Source organism: Penaeus monodon, chromosome 13, assembly GCF_015228065.2.
Source record: "Penaeus monodon isolate SGIC_2016 chromosome 13, NSTDA_Pmon_1, whole genome shotgun sequence".
In the NCBI taxonomy this organism is placed as follows: Eukaryota; Metazoa; Arthropoda; class Malacostraca; order Decapoda; family Penaeidae; genus Penaeus; species Penaeus monodon.
The window spans coordinates 42251839-42259144 of record NC_051398.1 but is presented as its reverse complement, the minus strand read 5'-3'; the positions used below and the strand labels follow the sequence as shown (position 1 = coordinate 42259144).

General features: G+C 45.2%; 1 pseudogene across 1 annotated transcript; it reads left to right on the top strand.

Moving 5' to 3' along the window:
• The first annotated feature begins 453 nt into the window (after positions 1–453).
• Positions 454–4615, top strand: LOC119580336 (annotated as a pseudogene). The gene is made up of 3 exons (XR_005229364.1): positions 454–600; positions 2787–3009; positions 3334–4615. The product of XR_005229364.1 is annotated as a tubulin alpha-3 chain-like (transcript).
• Positions 4616–7306: the final 2691 nt, after the last annotated feature.

Here is a 7306-nt window from a genome sequence, read left to right as displayed (position 1 = left end):
CCTCATATCCTTACTCTCTCCCTTTCTCTTTCTCACATCTCCATCTCTCTCTTCCACATACTCTCTGAACCTCCGCCCTTATCTCCCTCTCCCTCCCCGCCCTCCTCCCTTCCGCGCCCACGCCCCTCGCAGGTGATTCACGCCCGCTCCTTCGCGTGGCCTTATGTGGTTACTGGACTCCTTAATCTCGAGAGTCAGACCCCCTCGCCTACGCATCACCTCCCTGCGAGACGAGCGAGTGAGATTTTCGAATTTCGGCTCCATTTTTTGACAACGGCGTGGCGCATCGGCGTTTAAAGGGTGTCATTAAATTCCTTAGAGATTTAAAGACATCATTTGGACATGACAGCTGAGCGGGCGTATCTCCGGAGCTTGTCGGGACCTCCGCCCACGCTAGGAGGAGCAGCCGGCGCTCGACCAATCACAGCCCCGGATGGTGCCCGAGTGAGAGTGACGTCATGGAGGGTATATATGCCGGTCCGGGGGAAGGTCGAGTGTTAGATCCACAACTGCGCTAACATCGTAACGTTAGACGCGATTGGGTTCGAAATCCTTTGAGAAGCTCCTCCTCGTCGAGACTTTGCAAACACAACAAAAATGGTGAGTACTAAAGCCAAAAGTGTGCGAAATAGAATTCCATATTTAAATAAGACATGGATATTCTCTATGTTTACATGTGCTACGGTGTCTTGTGCTTAAAGAAGTGGATTCGTATGGATAATCAAATAATCAGTGGTTTTGTAGTGAACGTATCTAACAGAAAGTCGACACACCAAGTTTCTGATTCTCACGAATTGCAACAGTAAAAATAGAAAGAAAGAGAGAGAGAGAAAAAATCCTTGCTGAGGCTCGTGTGTCTTACCACCTCAAGCCAGGTGACCTTCGTACGAGGTTGAAAAGAGGGGGGGGGGGGGGAGAAGGGATTAATTTCAATCACATTTTTGCGCTAAAATTCTTATTCAACTTTCGAATGTGTTGATGTGACTGGATATATAATTCTCACGTGCTGCTAACACCTGTTAAAAAAGAGGTGTATTCAGCATATAGGTGTACAATTATGGAACTTATTGTGGTAAAATTTAAACAAAAGATATGAAATTATCAGTACCTAACAGTCATAAAAATAAACAGGTAATAGGACACAGATAGATAGATTTATATACAGATAGAGAATATCACAAAATACCCAACTTATCTGCTCTGAAATGAAAGACCGAGAGAGATCCTTTTTACATACATTTCACCATATGCAAATGAAACCCAGACGCGCAGATTATTATTAGCTTGGAATGTGAATTTGAATGTCACTTGTAAGGCATAAAGGTGCAAGACAATTATACATTTTGACTTGATAACTGTAATCGATTGAGAATTCGTCTGATCTGAGTTTCGGTCTCGGGCGGCGGTGTCAGTCGTATATGATGTCTTATTAACATCTTTCAATGCGGTTATTTTGTGTTACTTGAATTGCAGTTGCTCTTTTCATTAGGCTTGTGGGAAATTGTAATTGTTTAAATGTGTTTGATTATAATTCTAAAAATAAGCTTGGTAGACAAGATAGTCTTGCGGACAAGTAGGTTTGAGATGAGGAGAGAAAACTAGAGAGGAAAGATGGAAATGAGGAAGAGAGAGAACGAAATGAACAAACAAATTCCATCCCGACGGTATGCCCATCGCCTCCTGCTCCTGCTGCTGCTGCTGCTCCGCCGCCTCCTCCTCCTCCTCCTCCTCCTCTCCTCTCCTCCTCCTCCTCCCTCCCCTCCTCTCCTCCCTCCTCCTCCTCTCCTCCTCTCCGCTCCCTGCTCCTCCTCATCTCGTGATATCCCCTCCCTCCTCCTCCTCTCCTCCTCTCTCCCTCCTCCTCCTCCTCCTCCCTCCTCCTCCTCCTCCTCTTCCACCTCTTCCTCTTCTTCCTCCTCCTACTCCCCTTCCTCCTCCTCCTCCACCACCACCACCACCACCACCACCTCCGCCTCCTGGCAAGGACGCTGGCTCCTGGCCCTTTAACAGCAGGGCAGGACACTCTCTCACAGCCAGAGTGCTCGCATCCTTGTGCCGATAACGCCTTTGACTCATCCTTGTCTGTTCCTTCTCATTCTCTTTTCTCGTGCCTCGTTGTTGGTGTTCTTCTTTTTCTCTCTTCTCCATTACTTTCTTCTGTCTCCTTTTTTTCTCTCCCCTCCCGTCTCTTCTCCTCCCTTTCCATACCCCTTCCCCTCCCTTCTCACCTTCTCTTTCCATCCCTTCTCCTTTCCCCTCCCCTCTTCTCCCCTCCCACTCCTTTCCCTCCTTTCCCTTCTCCCCCCCCCCCCCCCGCCCCATGGCGTGATACGGGCTCGCCCATTTGAATAAAGTATTGCATCACATCCTATGACGTCATGGACTTTCTCGGAGTCTTTTGCTGAAGTAATAAAAGAGAACTGCTGTGCTTTGTCTGTTTGTATAAAATGTACATATACATATATGTATATATCTATATCTATCTATCTATATCTATCTACACACACACACACACATATACACACACACACACATACACACATACACACGCACACACACACACACGCACACACACACACACACACACACACACACACACACATATATATATATATACACACACACATACACACATACACATGCACACACACACACACACACACACACACACACACACACACACACACACACACACACACACACACACACACACACACACACACACACGTGTTTTCTCGCTCCTTTCTTCTTTTGCAAATCGACTCTAACGCCCCACTTCCTTCCAGCGTGAGTGCATCTCCATCCACGTGGGCCAGGCCGGGTGCCAGATGGGCAATGCCTGCTGGGAACTGTACTGTCTCGAGCACGGCATCGCCCCCGACGGCTCCATGCCCTCCGACAAGGCCCTCGGAGGCGGCGACGACTCCTTCAACACCTTCTTCAGCGAGACCGGCGCAGGCAAACACGTCCCCAGAGCTGTCTTTGTCGATCTCGAACCCTCTGTTGTCGGTTAGTGTTTCTGTCTTGTTTTTATTGTTCTTTCCTTGACATCCTGATATGATCATTGATTTGTAAGTTTAGTTTGAATTCATCACCGATAGTCATGCATTGGAGAAGAATGGACATATTGCAGTTGAACATTTTTTATCAGGAATTTGATAAAGAAAGCCTCTAGATATAAAATGAGATTGTTTTTACTAATTCCCCCTGAGGCTTTCTACCCCTTTCCCCTTCCTTGACCGTGAGAGTGATTCATTGTGTTGTGTCCGCGTAGCCATCCTCGCAAGTCAGATCATCACACTGAGCCTCCCCCTCCCTCCCTCCCCCACGCAGACGAAGTCCGCACCGGCACCTACCGCCAGCTGTTCCACCCCGAGCAGCTGATCAGCGGCAAGGAGGACGCGGCCAACAACTACGCTCGCGGTCACTACACCATCGGCAAGGAGATCGTCGACCTCGTCTTGGACCGCGTCAGGAAGTTGGCCGACGCCTGCACGGGTCTCCAGGGCTTCCTGGTGTTCCACTCCTTCGGCGGCGGCACTGGCTCCGGCTTCACCTCCCTCCTCATGGAAAGGCTCTCCGTCGACTACGGCAAAAAGAGCAAGCTGGAGTTCGCCATCTACCCCGCCCCGCAGGTCGCCACCGCCGTCGTCGAGCCCTACAACTCCATCCTGACCACCCACACCACCCTGGAGCACTCCGACTGCGCCTTCATGGTCGACAACGAAGCCATCTACGACATCTGCCGCAGGAACCTGGACATCGAGCGCCCCACCTACGCCAATCTGAACCGTCTCATCGGCCAGATCGTCTCCTCCATCACTGCCTCCCTCAGGTTCGACGGCGCCCTCAAGTTGACCTGACTGAGTTCCAGACCAACTTGGTGCCCTACCCCAGGATCCACTTCCCTCTAGTCACCTACGCCCCCGTCATCTCCGCCGAGAAGGCCTACCACGAGCAGCTCACCGTCGGCGAGATCACCAACGCCTGCTTCGAGCCCGCCAACCAGATGGTCAAGTGCGACCCCCGCCACGGCAAGTACATGGCCTGCTGCCTGCTGTACCGTGGCGACGTCGTGCCCAAGGACGTGAACGCCGCCATCGCCTCCATCAAGACCAAGCGCTCCATCCAGTTCGTGGACTGGTGTCCCACTGGCTTCAAGGTGGGCATCAACTACCAGCCCCCCACCGTGGTACCCAACGGCGACCTGGCCAAGGTGTCCCGCGCCGTCTGCATGCTGTCCAACACCACCGCCATCGCCGAGGCCTGGGCGCGCCTCGACCACAAGTTCGACCTGATGTACGCCAAGCGCGCCTTCGTGCACTGGTACGTCGGAGAGGGCATGGAGGAGGGCGAGTTCTCCGAGGCCCGCGAGGACCTGGCTGCCCTCGAGAAGGACTACGAGGAGGTCGGCCTCGACACTGTGGGCGACGAGGAGGAGCAAGGCGATGATTACTAGGCTTGCCCGCAGGTCGGCCTGGATACGACTCGCCTGTAGAGGGGCTCAGATGCCCTTCGCGAAGTCATTGGTCACACAGCTTTACCCTTACTGTTAGGCAACCAAAACCATTCCATTTGGAAAACAACAGAAATTAAAACAAATATTTTGGTATCACTTCGAGTTTTCCTCTTAAAACTTTTCCTTATCATGAGGGTTATTCGCGACAGATATCGATGATACTTAAGTCAGAATGGACGAAATAAGAGTACAAAAGGAATGTCTAGAGAAGAGGAAGCCAAAAACGGTGCATGCATAAATACATATGGAGATAGATAGATATATAGATAGACAGATAGATCGATAGTGAAAGCAAGAGCGAGGGGAAATAGAGAGGGAGGGTAAAAACGGGAATAAGAAAGAGATCAGAAATGTTTATATAAAAATATATAAAAGAAAAGAAAACAATATACACACACACACACACACACACACACACACACACACACACACACATATATATATATATATATATATATATATATATATATATATATATATATATATATATATATCCTATTGCCAATTTTTCATATTAAAGACAAAATATATTCTACTAACTTCCTGCTGCCAATATTTCAAGATCATTTCTAATACAAATAATGTTACTTTGGTATGACCGCCATCACCCTGGGTTTTTGGGTTGAAGGAAACCCAAATTTTACTTACCTAATTATAATTAATTTGAGTAGCATTCATTAACGGTCATAAGGTTTGTGGGTTGGACTGAATATATTCCTCTATTGTGTGTGCCGAAGATACAACGGTCATGAATACAGTTTCATCCAATTTCTTTTATTATTTGATCGAATGATATTAAACAACTATCATATTTACAGTGGGTTTAATACTAGCAACAATAGATATCAGAAAATTACAGGAATATTCTTTCACTGAATCATTTCAAGTGTACGGTTAACTTGAACTTTATACGCTTCCTTTGCCTACTAATCATAAATCAACAATAATCCTAAAGATATAATAAAAAATGTGAGACGGATCGAGATGCTCACCCCCCCTCCCACACTCCCTAGTATTTTCCGTTATTATCTTGTACAGACAGGTGATCAATCCTTCATCTCTTTGACGATTTTCCCTTTCCCACACTTTACTTTGATCTTTTGTTCCGTCCCCAATTCATTCCTTGACACAATCGGAATTGTCTCCTTTAACTAATTCCGTTGTATTCACGCCGAACGAGAAAGAGAAGAGAGAGAGAGAGAGAGAGAGAGAGAGAGAGAGAGAGAGAGAGAGAGAGAGAGAAAACAGACATTGGGATGATGGAATCATGGCGTGTTGTTCTCGCCACAACTTTTCCACAACCTGTTTCTTTCTCTCTGTGGGTGAGAGAAGAGCAGACACCTGTCTTAGTTATCACAGTTCAGTTCCTATGGAATTGACATTTATATTAATTCGCTTATCAAGCGTTACAACCTTCAATTTCCAGGGAAAACAAGATTTTTAATACCCAGCTCTTAAAATACCTGCATGTGACAGGAGAGCAGCAACCTGTCTAAAAAAATGGTTATGAAAATCTGCTTCCCCGCCACTGAATTGTGAACACTTCAAAAGAACTATTTACAGTTGATCACTATAATTTACTCTATTATTTTTAAACATCAAATTTTGCTATATTGATATGCTACCAAAATAAAACAACCGTAAATAAAAATTTTGGGGGGGGTTGGAAATTCCATGTGCTCCAGACATATTTACAGTTTAATCAATGCTCCTTTTAATTGTCGATTCAATATTCACACACACACACACACACACACACACATATAAATATATATATATATATATATATATATATATATATATATATGTATATATATATATATATATATATACATATACATATATATATATATATATATATATATATATATATATATATGTGTTGATCACGATATCCTCTGGAATAACATGTGCGATGTGAAGTTTCCAAAACACATCATCCAATTGATGGGGCCTTGTGTGACCAACAACAAGCAGCTGTGGGAACCACTTGTGGGTTGCAGAGTGGTTCGAAGTCAAACAAGGAGTCGACAGGGTTGCATTCTGTCTCCGCACCTCTTTAATATATATTCTGAAACAATTATGAGAGGTGCTCTAGAGAATTTTGAAGGAACTGTGGATGTTGGAGGATACAAAATATCAAATCTGAGGTACGCCGATGATATAGTTTTGATTGCCAGCAGTATCACTAAACTACAACAACTACTAGATAAAGTTAGAGAAGCAAGCGAAAAGGCTGGCTTGTTTCTTAATGCCAAGAAAACTAAGATCATGAAGATTCAAAGATAACCGGCAATGAACAATGATGAACATGTTACAATCAATGGAATGATTGTGGAAAATGTGAAAGAGTTCACTTATCTTGGAGCTGTTTTAACTAATACATATGATGATTCACCGGAGATAAAAAGAAGAATTACCATTGCCTCAATAACATCTGGAAAGACCGAAGCATTACCTTACGGACAAAGCTGAGGTTATTGAACTCATTAGTTTTCCCAATTGCATCATATGGTTCTGAGTGTTGGGTGTTGAAGTAGATAGACAAGAAAAAGATCAATAGTTTTGAAATGTGGTGTTACAGACGAGTACTGCATATTAGCTGGACAGAGAAGAAGACGAATGATGAAGTGCTGAGAAAAATAAATTGTAAAGACCGACTGTTGGACATCTTGAACAAGAGGAAATTAAAGTTTATTGGTCATGTAATGAGAAGTAAAAGTATTGAGAAAAACTTGCTGACAGGGATGGTGATAGGAAACAGAGGAAGAGGCAAACCGAAGACAA